Raw genomic sequence first — 18,639 nt, forward strand, 5'->3', positions numbered from 1 at the left:
AGGATATAAAATTTTGGCTTGCTTTTTTTTTTTTTTTCTTTTTTTTGAGCACTTTGAAAATGCCATCCATTCCCTTTTGGCCTGTAAGATTTTTGTTGAAAAGTCTAGTTAGTTTTATAGTGTTTTCTTTATAGGTGACTAGATAGATGCTTTTCTCTTGGTAATTTTAAAATTCTTTTTTTTAAACTTTGACTTTACATGTTATGAATATAATATGCTATGGTGAAGTCCTTTTTGCAGTGTATTTTCCTGGGGATAGCTGGGCTTCCTGTATCTGGATGTCTAACTCTCTTGCTAGACTTTAGAAGTTTTCATTGATTATTTCCTTAAATAGGTTTTTAAAACTTTCTAATCTCCCTTCCCCTTAGGAATTCTGATAATTCATACGTTTGTTTGTTTTATGTAGTCCTGGACATCTCAAAAGGCTTTGCTCGTTCCTTTTTATACTTTTTCCTATTTTTGCCTGACTGCATTATTTCAAAATTTCATTCTGTCTTCAGGTTCTGAGATTCTTTCTTTTCCTTGGTCTAATCTGTTATTGAATCTTTTGAATATATTTTGTATTTTCTTCAATTTTTTAATTCATGGTTTCCAGTTTCTTTCTTTCTTTTTTTTTTTTAAAGATCTCTGTTTCATTGGTAAATCTCATTCATAACCTGAATTGATTTTCTGATTTCTTTGTATTGGTTTTCAGATTTCTCTTGCATCTCATTAAACTTCTTTAAAATCACTAGTTTGGATTCTTTATCTGGCATTTCGAGGAATATTTTTTAATTGATATTTATTGCTAGATAATTGTTGTGGTCTTTTAGCGATGTCGTATTTCTCTGCTTTTTCATGTTTTCTATGCCCTTCCTTTGATATCTGCGCATCTGGTATAGCAATTACTTGGTCCATTTTTTTTTTTTGAAATTGCGTTTGTAGGGAAGAAATGTTTTCTGAAGATGTATATATGTTGTTGGTTAAGATACTTTGGCTTTGATTTTCGGTGCCTTTGGTAGTGTGTCCTTATATTAAGAGTGTATCAACATTTCCTTTCTTTTTCAACTTATTTATGGTTTAGTATTTTAATTATCTCTTAGCATATAATAGGATCATGTTTTTTTGATCCAGTCTGACAGTCCCACTATTTAATCAGCGTAGTCAACTTATTTAAAATAATCATTGATATGGTTTTGTTTGTCTATGAAACGACTTGAGTTCCCTTTGTTTTTCCTGTTTTTTGTTTTCCTTCTTGAGTTCTTTTGGGTTAAATATTTTTTATACTATTTTATTTTCTCCATTGGCTTTGAGCAACACCTGTTTTGTTCCTTTAGTGGTTATGATAGTGCTAACAATATGCATCCTTACTAAGGTATACTTATAGCTACTATTGTACCATTCCCCATGGTACAGTTGTTATTTCTCATATCCTGCTTTTTTCTTCCCACTTGACAAATATAAGAATCTTATAGCCGGGCGCGGTGGCTCAAGCCTGTAATCCCAGCACTTTGGGAGGCCGAGACGGGCGGATCAAGAGGTCAGGAGATCGAGACCCTCCTGGCTAACACGGTGAAACCCCGCCTCTACTAAAAAAAAAAAAAAACTAGCCGGGTGTGGTGGCGGCCGCCTGTAGTCCCAGCTACTCGGAGGCTGAGGCAGGAGAATGGCGTAAACGCGGAAGGCGGAGTTTGCAGTGAGCTGAGATCTGGCCACTACACTCCAGCCTGGGCGATAAAGCGAGACTCTGTCTCAAAAAAAAAAAAAAAAAAAAAAAAAGAATCTTATAATAGTGAAATTCCATTTACTCACTCCCCTGTTCATTGAGCTGTTATATTTTTTACATGTACATGTATTATAAACTCTACCTTACATTACTACTTTTGCTTTAAACAATGAGTCGTCTTTTAAGGAAATTAAAAGAAGGAAAAAATATGGTCTTTATATTTACTGACATATTTACCATTTCTGGTGTTCTTCATTTTTACCTGTAGATCCATTTTTATCTGGGCATTATTTCCCTTCATCTTGAAAAACATCTGCCATTTCATATATTTCAGCTGGAGATAACTTCTCTTAGCTTTCATTCATTTGAAAATGGCTTTATTTCATGTTTGTTTTGAGGGATGTATTTATTGGATATAGAATTCTGTGTTGACTTTTTTTTTCTTTTAAGACTGTAGAGATACCAGTAGACTGCTTTCTGGCTTCTATTTTGTATGTGATTTGCATTTTTTTACTGTCCCCTTTCTATTTTATCTTTTAGTTTTAGCAGTTGGACTGGCATGTGCTTAAGTATGCTTTTTCTTTGAATTTCTCCTTTGTGGGTAAGTGAACTTCTTGGATTTATTCAGTGTTTTTCCTCAAATTTGGGAAATTATTGGATAATATTTCTTGAAATATTTTTTTTCTGCCATATTACTGCCCTTTTCTGTTTTTGGGATGCCAATTACATGTGTATGTTCATGTATTAGGCTATTTAATACTGTAACAGATCTCTGAGATTCTGTTCCTTTCTCTTTTATTGTGTTTTATTTGTGTGGCAGAGAGGATTTTCAGTTGAGTAATTTCTGTTGGTGTCTCTTTGAGTTCACTGAACCTTTTGTCTGCCATATCCAGTATTCTGGATGCATTTTTAGTGAGTGTTTTAATTTTAGTTGAGGGAGCGAGGGACAAAATATATCTGATAATAAAAAGAAATCTACATTTCAGTTTTGCTTGTCTATATTTTTCATGTAGACATTTGTTTGTAACACATTTTACTCACCTATTTCTTTTTAACTTTTATTTCTATTTATTTTCCTGGAATTTTCTTTCTTATTAAATGAAGTGTTATGAATTACAATTGGTCTTTTCTACTTAATTGCATTTAAATGATTATCAAATGCTTGTTAGCATTCTTAACTTATTTTACATCTGGTCAATTAGTGTGATATTTCTTGTCTACTTGTATTTATTAATAAAGTGCCATGATTTGATTCCTTTTTGATATATCATTAATAATGATTATTTCCAAGCTGCATCTAATTTTGACATACTTTTGTTTTGTGTGCTTGATATAGAAATGTTAAATACTATGACAGTTTGCTAAGTTCTTATTTTATTTTTGTTCCTACTTATATTAGTGAAATATTTTTTTAATTTAAACATTTTCTTATTTGTTTGCTTAAGAGATGGATGTTGCTCTGTCACCCACGCTGGAGTGCTGTGGTGTGATCCTAGCTCATTGTAACCTCAAACTCCTTGGCTCAAGGAATCCTCCCACCTCAGCCTCCCATGTAACTGAGATTACAGGCACATGCCACCACAGCCAGCTAATTAAAAAAAAAATTTTTTTTATAGAAGCAGGATCTTTCTGTGTTGCCCAGGCTGGTCTCAAACTCACTCCCTCAAGCAATCCTCCCACCTTGACCTGTCAAAGTGCTGGGATTACAGGCATGAGCTATCACCCCTGTCCAATTTTAACATTTTTATTAACGAATTCTTTTAGCTATAAGTGAACACGTTAGTATGTAGTAGGGCTAAAACTAGGAAATACCTTTTATGTATTTCTCATGGTTAACAAGCTATGTAGAATGCTCGTTTTTTAAAAAAAAGATTGAGGTATTTGTGTTCTTTTACATATTGGAATCATTTTTCAGCTCTCTATTGTGTACTTACATACTCTTTTCTAATCTGCAGATGTCAATGTTTTTTGAATTTTATGAAATGGATTTTAGTGCTACATTCTTTTTTTTGTGTAGACTTCTATGAGTTTTGACAAATATATGCAAATGTGTATGTAACCACAATCACCATCAAGTAGTTCATCACCTTCCAAAATTTTATAGTTAGCTGCTTTGCCAACTCTAACCACTCATGACCGCTTACCAATTTCCTGGCACTGTATTTTTGTTTTTCAAGAATGTCATATAAATGGCATTATACAGCATGTAGCCTTTTGCATCTGGCTTCTTTCACTTAGTATGATGCATTTGACATTCCTTCAGGTTGTTTTTTTCAGTAGTATTTCTTTCTGTTGGTGATTAGAATTTTGTTGCAACCTATTCATCTATTGCCCAGTATAGGAATATTTGGATTCTTTCCAGTTTTTGTGATGGTGAATAATGCAACTGTAAATATATATGTACAGATTTTTATCTGAATATAGGTTTTTATTTCCTTTGAGTAAATGTCAAGTGTTCAAATAGTTCCTAAGCAACAGTATATGATATAGCTCGTAGGTTGGCATGCTACACTTCTCTAGATTCAGCTGTTAAGGAGGCAAGGCAACCAAATAGATTTAGGTAGTATATTATTTATTGGCACAGCAGGGGACATGAACTTCATGTTTGCACTGGTTCTTCTTTCCTCCCCAAGTCCCATGGGGGCAGGGCCAGGTACATAACGTGCACATAGAGTTTGTAGCACATCTGAGGGTCACCGAGCTTAGAAAATCCCCAGTTTTTAAGAAGTGTATATTTGTTTATCAGGTCAGCCGTAACAAAGTACCACAGATTGGGTGGCTTAAACATTTATTTTTCTCATAGTTCTGAAGGCTAGAAAGATCAGTATCAGAGTGGCCGCAGGATTGGTTTCTTCTGAGGTCTCTCTCCCTGGCTTACAGATGCTCACCTTCTTGCTGTGTCTTCACCTGGCCTTTTCTCTGTGCTTGCCTGAGACTCTGGTATCTTTCTGTATGTCCCATTCTCTTTTGAGGTCACCAGTCAGACTGGATTAGGGCACATTCTAATGGCCTCTTTTTAACCAAACTACCTCTTTAATGGCCCTGTCTCCAAATACAGTCAAATTCAGAGTTGTTGGGGGTTAGAGTTTCAACCTGAAATTTAGGAAAACACAATTCAGTCCATAACAGGATGTGTTATGTTTTTTATATCTATACTAATTCATTTTTGTCCTAAAAGCAAACCGAATTTGTAGAATAGAGTCAGACTCTTATTACAGTTATTCAGTGTGTCACATCTCAGTCTACAATGCACTGTGTATATGATGGTGGTCCGTCCCATAAAATCATAGTACTGTGTTTTTACTCTACCTTTTCTAGGTTTGTATATGTTTAGATACATACTTACTATTGTCTTATATTTGCCTACAGTATTTAATACAGTATATGTTGTACAGGTTTATAGCTTAAAAGCAATAGGCTATATTGTATAGCCTCAGTATATAGTAGGCTATACCATCTAGGTTGGTTTAGGCATACTCTGATGTTCACACAAAGACGAAATTGCCTGACAACACGTTTTTCAGAATGTATCCCTGTTGTTCAGCACCACATAATTATATTATTCTCAGCAATTGCTCCATTTCAGCATATCTCAGCAATAACTCCCTGCCCATCCTCCCCATTCACAGTGATGCAGTGAGAGCCAGGTGTCTTCCTGCTGTGTGAAGGGGATTTCTTGTACTCTCAGTGAGGAAGGTTGAAATGATGCATCTAGGAGTTTATATAGGGCAGCTATTCAGCCTTACCCCTCCTGATTAAGTTGTCATTTAATCTGATTGATTGTGGTTCTCTTGATTGCTTTGTGTTTTTTCTTGCCTTTTTTGTATGTCTTGTATGTTGTTATTGTTCAAAGCTATACGTCTTGTGTAGGACAGTGGAAATTGAGGTAGTTTTTATTTCTGGGCATGTGTAGGTCTTTCTTTGTGCTAGGCCTTTAGTGTGGTACATTGAGTTAATCTAGTCAGGGATAGAGTTAGGTTTGGGATTTGTTGTTGTTTTTGGTTCTTCAATGCACTAGAGGCTTCATATTCCTCTAGAGTTACTTTGTAGGATCAGAGCTAGTTGACTAGAGGATTTTTCTCTTGTCTTCCCCATCCTTAGTTTTAGATCTTTCCTTTGTGCTTTGCCTCAAATAAGGTCTCTCTCCCTGCTCAAAGTCTTCTCTTCCAGTAGTAGACCATGTTACTTTTTACTAGGTACTGGTTAGCCTTCAACGGGTAGATGTTCTCTGTTCTGGTGAAGCCTGTCTTGGTAGCAGTAGGTCCCAGGTCTTGTGAGTGGGGCCTTCTCAATGATCCTGCTTTGCCTCCAGCTGTATAGGTCTGGGCCTTTCACCTCTGTACCTGTTCCTGCCCACCCCTGACAGGGATAGAAGGTTTTTTTTTCTGTTCTTGCCTTCCAGCTGCAGTGGGTTTCCACCAATAGTCGTGGATTGACATGTTTTTTTGCCCTTCTCCCAGCATTTTAAGGCCTTTGTTCTGAAAGAAAGAGGAGAAAGATCCAAGCAGAGTTTCCTGCCTTTCGTGCAGTAACTGCTGCTGCCATTGCCCTGCTTCTGTCCTGAACCTTGTCAGGTCTGTGGAGAAGCGCATGTAAATGAATATGAATTCTCCTGTGTTTGCAGCTCCGGGGCTCCATGTGTTTTCATTGCCCCATACTTGGCCTCTAGCAATTCATTAAAAGTGCTTGATGAAATTCATCATTCATTAGATGAATTTTTCTTACAGATGTCTGGGAACATTTGTCATTTAGGTAAGCAAGTTGCTATAAAAATTTTATTTATATCTTGGTGTGATTATAAACTTTGGCTTTTCTTTGTAACTTTTTTTTTTTTTTCATTTTAGGGAAATCTTTCACTTATCTCTTCTTTAACTTATGACAGAAATAAAACAGTTGTTTTATTCTCATTAGAAGTACCTTGCTTTTTTCAGATTTCTGCTTAGTTGGTTGCTCTGTCACCTCAACTCTGCTGGGTCAAGAAAAGTTTTGAAATTTACAGATTGTTTAACTTTTTGTTGTTGTTACTTTTTTCAGCTTTCTATCTTCTAAATGTAACTACTTTTGTTTTTGACTGTGAATCATTATGCATTGTTGATAACCATATTTTTATTTATGTTCCTGTAAGTAAAATTGAGTTCTATTTTATAAGTAAAATTGATGTATTTTTTGTTAGCTATATCAAAGTCTGGAATATTAACCTGGGAGGCTAATAGGATCTATTTTTAAATTTTATTTACAGAAACCAGATTAAACACTTCATTTTATCTGAGACTCAAATAACTTTTTTTTAAGCTGACAGAGCTGGTTAGTCACAGAAGCTGAACAAAGACTAAACTGTACTTGTGTCTTAATCTGTAGATTTGTCCACACTATATTTATGATATTTCCGTTTTGCATTTCTAAATCTTTATTAAGTTTTCATTTCTTTCTAGGAGCAAACATCATTTTATTATTTTTTAGAGAATAGTATTACAGATTAAAACAAAGCCAGGGAAAGTTGATCTAGTTATTGGCAAAATAAGGAACTCATAGTACCTACCTAATAGGATTACTTAAGAAATTATATTATAAACCTTGAAGTATTTGTAGACCTGATTTTTCTCTAGAAAAACGAATTCAGCACTGTTCCTTGTCTTAAAATAGTTACCTGAACACAGTACTTTGACTTCTTGAAAGATAAAGCTGTTGCTGTAAAAATTCTAATTTTTATTTATATCTTGGTTTTATTATAAACTCATTTGACTTTTCTTTGTAACAATTTTTTTTTTCTCATTTCAGGGAAAGCTTTCACTTATCTCTTCTTTAACTTGTCGTGGAAATAAAACAGCTGTTTTGCAGATAGGACTACAAGGTATATAGTATAAGCAAACTATTTCTACTTTTTCCCTGTAATATACAAATATGTGACTTCATATATATGTGTGTGTATGTACACACATACACACACATAAATGATTTCTGACAGATAGTACATTAGTAGTAGTATGAAAATCTATAAAATGAAAAGTTAGTCTTTCCTCTAGCAAAGTTTTTCCCAAATATCCCTTCCCTTTCCCTCCCATTTCTTCTATTCTACTTCATGGCCCTTTACTCTCATATCTAGACCATTGCAGTAGCTAACTGGTCTTCCTGCTTCTAGTTTCACTTATGTGACTTAAACATCTTAGCAGCTTAACTGTCTTAAAACTTGGCTTTCAACATGTTACTTGTTACATAGATGTACTTGTTAACTAGGTGTTGTTCTTACACAGCTGGAATTCTTTCTCCATATAGCCCTCAAATAATTATGGTAAGCTTGGAAGGGCTACTTTGTAACACTTAGGGACAAAAGTAGATCTCATCTGAAGCCTGTGGTTGGTTAGAACAGTCTGGAGCAGTAAATGGGAAACAAACTACAAAATTCTACAACTACTGACAACTAAGTATATATCAGATACTGTTCTAGGTCCTGGGGTTATAGCTGTGAACAAAACTTAATTCTTGCCTTCATGGAATTTACATTTTAGGGGAATGAAGAAATGCAAGGAATAATTACATAAAGTAATATTAGGTAGAAATGTGGTCTGGAGAAAAAGCAAGTTAAGGTGGTAGAGCTTAAAGGGAGGTATGAGAAATAAATTAATTTTCTGAAGAAGTTAAATATAAATACATTTATGGCCGGGCGCGGTGGCTCAAGCCTGTAATCCCAGCACTTTGGGAGGCCGAGACGGGCGGATCACGAGGTCAGGAGATCGAGACCATCCTGGCTAACACGGTGAAACCCCGTCTCTACTAAAAAAATACAAAAAATTAGCCGGGCGAGATGGCAGGCGCCTGTAGTCCCAGCTACTCGGGAGGCTGAGGCGAGAGAATGGCGTAAACCCGGAGGCGGAGCTTGCAGTGAGCTGAGATCCGGCCACTGCACTCCAGCCTGGGCGACAGAGCGAGACTCCGTCTCAAAAAAAAAAAAAAAAAAAAAAAAAATACATTTATTAAGTAACAGATACTTGTAGAAAAGTGAGTTACAGTTGTTTCTCTGTATCTGTGCGAGATTAGTTCCGGGAGCCTCCTATGGATATAAAAATCTGTGGATGCTCAAATCTTATATAAAATGGCAAAATATTTGCTTATCACCCATGTGTAGTCTCCCCACCATTTACATTAAATCATCTCTAGATTATTTATAATACCTAATGCAATGTACATGCTATCTAAATAGCTATACTGTATATTTTAAATTTGTATTTGTTGTTGTTGTTGTAGTATAATTTTTTTAAAAAACTTTTTTTCTGAATATTTTTCAGTCTGAGTTGGTTGAATTTACAGATGCAAAATTTGCAGATACAGGGCCAACTATATGTCGGAAGAAGGGCTTTTTTTCTTTTTTCTTTTTTTAGTACTTTCCATGGTTAGTGCCTTCTACATAGCAGAAACTTGTGTAGGAAGACTTGATATGTTAAGCTGTCAATACTACCCAAAATGATCTATGGATTCAAGATAATCCCCATGAAGATTATAAAACTTTGCTGCAGAAATGTAAGGACTAATCCCCAAATTTGTATGAAATTTCAAGGGGCTTCGAATTGCCACAACAACCTTAAAAAAGAACAACAAAGTCTTAGTACTCAGGCTTCCCAGTTTCAAAACTAATCACAGAGGTGCAGTAATCAAAACAGTGGTACTGGCATAAGGATAGACAGAGATCAATGGAGTACAATTGAGTCCAGAAATAAACCCATACTCTTTTTTTTTTTTTCTTTCCTTTCTTTCTGAGTTGGAGTCTCGTTCTGTCACCCAGGCTGGAGTGCAGTGGCATGACCTCGACTCACTGCAACCTCTGCCTCCTGGGTTCAAGCAGTTCTGCTGCCTCAGCCTCCCGAGTAGCTGGGACTACAGGCATGTGCCACCACATCTGGCTAATTTTTTGTATTTTTAGTAGAGATGGGGTTTCACTGTGTTAGCCAGGATGGTCTTGATCTCCTGACCTCGTGATCCGCCCACTTCTGCCTCCCAAAGTGCTGGGATTACAGTAAACCCATACTTCTATGGCTAAATAATTTTTTGACAAGGATGACATGTTCAGTCAACAGTGAAAACAGTTAAATAAGAAAAAGAAATAAAAGACATTCAAATTAGAAGGGAAGGAGTAAAACTATCTCTATTTAAAAATGACCATTTGTCTTTTCAACAAATAATAATGAGACAACTGGATTTCCACATGCAAAAGAATGAAATTAGATTCTTACCTTATATTATATAGAAAATTTAACTCAAAATGGATTGAACGTCTATATATGAGAGCTAAATCGATAGTCATTGAGAAATACAGAGGCAAGTCTTCATGAGCTTGGATTTAGCAATGGATTGTTAGATATGATACAAAGGGGATGAGCAATGAGGAAAAGTTGATAAATTAAGCTTCATAAAAATTTTAAAATGTTACACATCAAAGAACATTATCATGAACGTGAAAAGACAGTGTATAGAGTGGTAGAAAATATTTGCAAATCATATATCTAATGAGGATTTGCTATCTGGGATCTATAACGGACTTCTTAAATTCAACAACAAAAAGATAAACACTTCAATTAAAAAAATAGGTGATTTGAGTTAAGTATTTCCTCAAAGAAGAAATACAGTACTGATGGTGGTTGATACGGTTTGGCTGTGTCCCCACCCAAATCTCATCTTGAATTGTAGCTCCCACAATTCACACATGTCATGGGAGGAACCTGGTGGGAGGTGATTGAATTATGGAGGCGGGTCTTTCCTGGACTGTTCTCGTGATAGTGAATGAGTGTCACGGGATCAGATGATTTTAAAAACCAGAGTTTTTCTGCGCAAGCTCTCTCTTTGCCTACTGCCATCCACATGAGATGTGACTTGCTCTTCCTTGCCTTCCACCATGATTGTGAGGCCTCCCCAGCTATGTGGAACTGTAAGTCCAATAAACCTCTTTGTTTTGTAAATTGCGCAGTCTTGGGTATGTCTTAGCAGCTTGAAAACGGACTAATACAGTGGTCCTGGCATTTTGGGGAGTATCTTACCTTCTGAGGCTGTGGCCATCTGTTGGCCTTCTGGAGCTGGAGCCTTTGCAGTGTACCTTGCTAGTTTTTTGTATTTGAAATATTACTCTGAATACATCTGTGCTTCCTAAAGGAAATAGGATAATTTGCATGTATTCAGTAAGCCATTCATGTATTCAGTAAGCCATTCACACATTTATTAAACAATATGTTGAATACCTGTGAAGAGCCGGGCCCTATTCCTAGGCACTGATGAGCCAAACAGACAAAGTTGTCCTTATGCAGCATATGTTCTAGGGAAGAAAGACAATAAGTAAATATATACCTTTTCTAGTTGGAAACAATGCTATGGAGAACATAAGGCAATGGACGAAAGATGAGATGTGAACTGTAAACATGAGAAGTGGAAGGAAGGTATGTATTTATTTGGTGGTGAAGAAAAGACTGACAAGTAACATTTGATAAGAGACTTCAAAGAAGTGATGTGAAGATCCTTCAGGTATTTGAAATAAGAGTGTTCTAGAACAGAACTTAGCAGTTACAAAGACTCTGCAGTGTGAGTGTGTGTTTCATATATGGCAAGGGGAGGCTCAGGGTATCTAAAACCCAGCAGGTGTGACTTGGAGTAAAACTCTTTAATTCCATTGAGCTTTTTTTTTTCCCCCTCCAATTTTAAAGATGGAGGTAATGATACCTGCCTTTCTGGATTGTTGAAAGGACTCGAGGCAGAATATAGCCACTACTAGCACATAGTAGTAACTCAGTACATAGCAACTATTATTATCGTCATTACTACTATTGTAATTAGATACAGCTTCAATGAAGAAGAAGACAGTGGAGGGAGGACATCTGAACCCTGAGCCCAATAGTTTAGCTTCTAATCCCTGCTTTTCTTCAGTTAATTATTGGCCCTTGAATAACATTGAGTGTTGCCAGTTTCAAATTTAATCAAATATAAAGTAAGAGTTTTGGATTAGCTGAGAATTCTGAATAGTTTTGACATATAGTAGTTGCAGAAATTGTGGTGATTTATAAATAATTCAGTGCCCTTGAGAAATGGTACCATTTTTGTAAAACCTGTGGGGTCTGGAATAAAGATCCATTTCAAGCAAACTGTTAGAACATCTGCTTTTATTTTCTTGTTACAAGAATTTTGTGATACATTGTCAAACTCAGATTTTACGTTTTTTGCCCAAGTTGCTGTGAAGAACTGTTATATCAGTTAATTTTTTTCTCACTTCTGCTTTGAACAAAGAAAAGGAAAATCAGTGTTGTGTTAGTTTTCCATGTGCAATGCTGTTACTAATCAGTGATATATCTTAAAATCTTGCTTTAGAATTTAGGGAAGTAATGCATTTGCCATACAGTTCATGTCCTAAAGCTCATAGTACAAATCATCAGACCATTTCTCTGAGATTGATCACTGATAAAATTTTTAAAATATTGATTGAAATATAGTTCTAATCTAGTTGATATGGCACAAAAATTCTAGAGACAAATATACTACAAAGAAGTTTCTGACAGTCATCAGGGAAGGACACTAGGAAATAAAATAGAAAAAAGCATGCATGCTTGAGGCGATTTCAGATAGGCATTAATTGCTCCAAAGGAATCACTGTGTAAATATCTATTTTGATAAGGTGCTTTTTTTAGTTTGTGGCCCCAGTAAAGGTCTGCTATCATTACTGTTATTTGTATTATTCTTTCCCTTGAAGGCAAGGCTTTATTTCAGCTTAGTTAAAATAATTAATATTTGAGATGACAGTTCTAAATTATTAAGAATTCAGTGTTGGTATCTTATAAAAATTTTGCATTTGTGAACATTAAATAAATGTCAGGTGCTAACATGAATACAAAATCTCATTCACTAAAGAATTTTTGAAACATTTGTTTTAACACAATACAGAAAATAGTGTTGGGGTAAATGTAGGTACACTTGCTCTGAGAGAGGTGTGTGTACATTGTATTTGTATGAATATATTTAAACATTTATCTGAGTGTATAAATCTGTTATACTTTTTCTCATTACTCTTAGGGTGTGTCTGTGTACCTGTCTATGTTACACACCTATGTGTGTTTATGTTTGGGAATTCATAACTGAAAGGGTTTTTCTAGTTAACATTTTAGATGTTTTGAGGTATAATGATGTAAAGAGATGCAAATTCTAATTTCTTATGAGGTAAGGAGATTAAAGAACTTATTTTTCTGTTTCTTTTCCTATCCTTTGTTTATTTTACGTAGTTCAGTAGCAAATAAAGTCTTTATTTAAAGAGCCATTGGTAGTAAAAATCATTGTTTCTTTTTCAAACATTTATTATAGCCAATTTTTAACATTTAACCAGTTTTTTCAGAATTAGAATTTTACTAATAATACTACATTTGTATGAAATCTTACAGATTGCAAAGTGTCTTCGTATAAGTTTTTCATTTAACTGTTAACCCTCTGTGATGATGGTGATTGGCACTTTTATTATGAAGATAACCCTCTAAGGCTAACATTTGTTACAGGGCTTAGAATAAGTAGAGAAACGACTCTATCTCCACACCTTTTTTTCTTACCTCATGGTGGTATTATGGACTTGACAATCTTACAAATATTTGTCTGAGAAGATTTTGTTATTTTTGTGTAGTCATGATTTTAAAACATTCAGACAGTATGGCAGGCTATAAACTGAAAAGCAAAAGTTCCCTCATTCCCACTGAATCCCCTGCCATTTCCCAGTCCCATTCTTCAGGTAAAAATCACTGCTATGCTTTTTTTGGTACCCTTCCAGGTTTTATATATGTGTGTATATATATGTGCACTTGCCTTTGTGTGTGTCTGTGAGCATGGATAAACCTGTATGTGCATATTTTTCAGCAAGTAACTGTGTTTTGCAAGTTGCTTTATTTTTACCTAATATATCTTGGATATTTTAGAGATGTATTTTAAAAATAAATACATGCTATTGAATATCAGAGATCAAGTTGTCTGTATTTTAAATATATTTCACCTTTATCCTTTAAGATTTTTACATTTATTAAAAGCTTATTTGAGAAACAGTATAAAAGGGTTATGATATGAATTAACAAAACATGTATAGTACATCTACAAAACATGTATATTACATTAGGTATTAGTATTTTACCTGACATGTAAAATGTTTTCTGCTATTGAAATACATTTTAAATAGGTATTCATTAAAATAGAATAGAACTACACTAGTTAATTAGTATCTGTCAGATAACAGAGGTTGTTAATAATGGTAAGTCAAGGTTTCTTGCTTTTAAAATGATGTAAAGACTGAGGTCACATTTACTTTAAATTATTTCTGGATTTAAAACCCAGAAATGCTGATTATTTGAGGGTCTAATATACGCATTTATTATAGTATCAAGATTGAAGGTTGTTCCAACCCAAAGGTAAACCTTTTCGCTTAAAGGAATGAGTTCTCTTCAATTTGATTCTTAAACCTTCGTCTTTGCCATTTGCTTGTTCCCTTAAGGGTAGCGTTGTATTTGAATACAGTAATCCTAAAACACTAAAATGAATTTTAACAAGATTTTAATTCTTGCTTTGGTAGACTAATGTGATATATTTTGCAGAAATACACATACTGTAATTAAGCCTTCCTCTGTATGAGACAGTTTTTGTTTTAGTTTTCATATTTTAAAGTCAGTTTTAACATTTAATATGTGGACTTAAAATATGAGGAAAGACTTTTCCAAAGGATTCTGAAAGTTAAAAAAATTACCATAAAACTGTCAAAAATAAAGACATATATTAATACCTTTTTTCTCCCTGTATCCCTGTTAGAGTTAGTTCTGAAAGAGGAATTAGAGTGATGCCTGTCTTGAAAGTCAGGAGATTTGGATTCTCGTCTTGGTTCATAGGTATGAAGAACTGTATGTGACCTTAGACCATTTATTTATTCTCTCTGGCCCTTATTTTCTTATCTGAAAAATGAAGGTGTTTGATTACATGATCTCTAAGGTCATTTTAAGTTCTAAAATGCTAAGAGTCTATGAAGTAAGTTTTGTAGTAGTTGGACAGTTTAAGATTCGTGAAGGTATACTGTCTACATATGTATGAATATTAATATCTTTGATTATTTAGTTGTCCAAACATTTGTTAAATGCTTTTATATTCTATGATAGATGTTAGAGATACAGCAGTGAATAAGACAGTCATGGACCTTACCCTCATAGAGCATAGTGTCCCATGGAGAAGAATTAAACAATTATTACATAATTATTTTATCCAGATATGATATGTAACTAGGAATATTGAATAGTAGAATGAGAAATGTAATGGAAAAATGATCACAGGGGTACTTGGGTTGTAGATTGCAAGGAGAGAATAGCATATACAGAGGCCTTGAGCAAGCATCCTGGAATGTTTAATGAATTTTGAGAAGAATACAGGGTGAGTCACACAATATGTAGCTGGTGAGGTGGGTAGGGGTCAAATCATACAGTGATTTGTAGACAATTTAAGAATTTTGGTTTTTAATGCTAATATTATTCACCTACATTACTTCCAATTATGACCTTGGTATTACTCAACCCAATACATGCAATTACTCAGGAAATATGTTTTTATAGAGAAACATTTTCTGTTAATCACTACCCTATTAATGCCTTCAGGTCCCTGGTTTCTGTCTGTACCCTTATTCTTCAACAGTGTTTTAAAATAATGATAACCTAATAAGATTTGTAAGGTCGATGTAGAAAAATTATTTAATGCTTGTTAAAGTCAAATAAGTGTTTTTCATTTTGAATTATCAGTCATTTTATATTTTCAGTGCCCTTTTCCTGCTCACTAAGTGTAACGACTTGAGAATTTCTGATGTATTATTTGTTAAAAATTAGCAAACTAATACACAAGTCTTGTAATTTATGCTATTATTTGCTGGATGATTTGCTTATTTCACCACTGACTGTTTATTAGGAGGTACTAACATATAAAAACCTTATTTGTTAATATGCAAATAAATAATCTGATATACTTTTTAAATACATTTTTAAAGCTTTGGTTTTTTTAAAAAATACTTTACAAAAAAGTTTTAGGTTCACAGCACAATTAAGAGAAAAGTAGAGAGATTTCCCTCACATTCTCTACCTGCAGTTATGCATAGCCACTTCTGCTATCAACGTTCCCTCACCAGAGTGGTATTGCAGTTGGTGAACCTGCAATGACATCATTATCACTCGGAGTCCATGGTTTACATTAGGGTTTACTCTTGGTGTTGTACCTTCTATGAATTTTGAAAAATATATTTCGACATATCTACCATTATAGTACCTTATAGAGTATTTTCCACTGCCCTATAAATCCTCTGTGCTCTGCCTATTCATCCCTCCCTTTCCCTAACCTCTGGCAACCTCCCATCTTTTAGGTAGAATCATACAGTATGTGACCTTAATTTTGCGGGGGGTGGAGCGGTTAAGTTAATTGTTGATTTTCTGAAGAACACTTCTTATTGTTAAGAAGACCTTTTACTGACTTCATTTTTCTTCTCTGAGACTGGTTTGCAGTAAATATTCTATTTGGCTATACTAAACGGAATTGTTTAATGACAAGGGGGCTCACTCTTTGTAAGGCAGTGTGACAGGGATGACAGAGTAGTACAGACACAAAAGGGAAATGACCCCTTTGCTAATATTTAAGTATCTTAAATTAGTTTAAAGATTTCAGTGATTCCAAATATGTTTTTAGTTTTATAACATGTATATGCATTGATAAAGCCTTCTTACTTTTTGTAGCATAGTATTTTTTTCTCCAGGCTGGTCTCTTAACTTTTTTCACCCAATGGAGTTAAACATCTACTGTGGTATGTCAGAATATACTCTTGGCACAGAACTATGTAATGCCAATTCTTGTTTGAATGGCTTCAGTATACTCTTCTCAGAAGCTTAGAATACCCCATATAAAATCTCATTTTTAATTTGATCTGAGTGTTTATACAAACTACTATTACCTGTTATTTATTTATCTTTCTTATACTCTGTGTACTTGAATTAGTTTAAAAGCCATTATGACTTATAAATTCATGGAAACTGGATCCTAAGATCCATTTATTTTTTCCCTCTTTGTTTAGTTCTGTGCTTCAGTCTTTGTCAGTGTTAATTCATTCATTCACCAGATATTTGTTGAGCACTATGAACAGAGGCCTCTGGCAGCCATTTATATGAAATATACACATGAATAAGACATTATTTTATTTTTATTTTTTATTATACTTTTAAGTTCTAGGGTACATGTATGTGCACAATGTACAGGTTTGTTACATATGTATACGTGTGCCATTTTGGTGTGCTGCACCCATTAACTTGTCATTTACATTAGTTGTATCTCCTAATGCTATCCCTCCCCCTTTCCCCCACCCCACAACAGGCCCCTGTATGTGATGTTCCCCTTCTTGTGTCCAAGTGTTCTTATTGTTCAATTCCCACCTATGAGTGAGAACATGCGGTGTTTGGTTTTCTGTCCTTGCAATAGTTTCCTCAGAATGATGGTTTCCAGCTTCATCCATGTCCCTACGAAGGATGTGAACTCATCCTTTTTTATGGCTGCATAGTATTCCATGGTGTATATGTGCCACATTTTCTTAATCCAGTCTGTCACTGATGGACATTTGGGTTGGTTCCAAGTCTTTGCTATGGTTAATAGTGCCACAATAAACACATGTGTGCATGTGTCTTTATAGTAGCATAATTATAATCCTTTAGGTGTATACCCAATAATGGGATCACTGAGTGAAATGGTATTTGTAGTTCTAGACATTTGAGGAATTGCCACACGGTCTTCCACAATGGTTGAACTAGTTTACAGTACCACCAGCAGTGTAAAAGTGTTCCTATTTCTCCACATCCTCTCCAGCACCTGTTGTTTCCTGACTTTTTAATGATTGCCATTCTAACTGGTGTGAGATGGTATCTCATTGTGGTTTTGATTTGCATTTCTCTGATGGCCAGTGATGATGAGCATTTTTTCATGTGTCTATTGGCTGTATAAATGTCTTCTTTTGAGAAGTGTCTGTTCATATCCTTTGCCCACGTTTTGATGGGGTGGTTTGATTTTTTGTTGTAAATTTGTTTAAGTTCCTTGTAGATTCTGGATATTAGTCCTTTGTCAGATGAGTAGATTGCAAAAATGTTCTCCCATTCTGTAGGTTGCCTGTTCACTCTGATGGTAGTTTCTTTTGCTGTGCAGAAGCTCTTTAGTTTAATTAGATCCCATTTGTCAATTTTGGCTTTTGTTGCCATTGCTTTTGGTGTTTTTAGACATGAAGTCTTTGCCTATGCCTATGTCCTGAATGGTATTGTCTAGGTTTTCTTCTAGGGTTTTTATGGTTTTAGGTCTAGGATTTAAGTCTCTAATCCATCTTGAATTAATTTTTGTATAAAGTGTAAGGAAGGGATCCAGTTTCAGCTTTCTACATAGAGCTAGTCAGTTTTCCCAGCACCATTTATTACATAGGGAATCCTTTCCTCATTTCTTGTTATTGTCAGGTTTGTCAAATATCAGATGGTTGTAGATGTGTGGTATTATTTCTGAGAGCTCTGTTCTGTTCCATTGGCCTATATCTCTGTTTTGGTACCAGTACCATGCTGTTTTGGTTACTGTAGCCTTGTAGTATAGCTTGAAGTCAGGTAGCGTGATGCCTCCAGTTTTGTTCTTTTTGCTTAGGATTGTCTTGGCAATGAGGGCTCTTTTTTGGTTCCATATGAACTTTAAAGTATTTTTTTCCAATTCTGTGAAGAAAGTTATCGGTAGCTTAGTGGGGATGGCATTGAATCTATAAATTACCTTGGGTAGTATGGCCATTTTCACGATACTGATTCTTCCTATTCATGAGCATGGAATGTTCTTCCATTTGTTTGTGTCCTCTTTTATTTTGTTGAGCCGTGGTTTGTAGTTCTCCTTGAAGAGGTCCTTTACATCCC

At 34.9% G+C, this 18,639-nt stretch overlaps 1 protein-coding gene across 5 annotated transcripts in view; it reads left to right on the forward strand.

Annotated features, from left to right (window-relative positions):
* Nucleotides 1-18,639, forward strand: part of POT1 (protection of telomeres 1) — a 114,623-nt gene that overhangs the window by 7,458 nt on the left and 88,526 nt on the right. For all 5 annotated transcript variants that reach the window (XM_033192042.1, XM_033192038.1, XM_033192040.1 and 2 more), the window contains one exon: nucleotides 7,484-7,556. The gene's annotated coding sequence lies outside the window, so the exon portion shown is untranslated. The remainder of the gene's footprint in view (nucleotides 1-7,483; nucleotides 7,557-18,639) is intronic.

The sequence above is a fragment of the Trachypithecus francoisi genome, unplaced genomic scaffold (genome assembly GCF_009764315.1).
Source record: "Trachypithecus francoisi isolate TF-2019V2 unplaced genomic scaffold, Tfra_2.0 Lachesis_group4, whole genome shotgun sequence".
NCBI lineage: Eukaryota > Metazoa > Chordata > Mammalia > Primates > Cercopithecidae > Trachypithecus > Trachypithecus francoisi.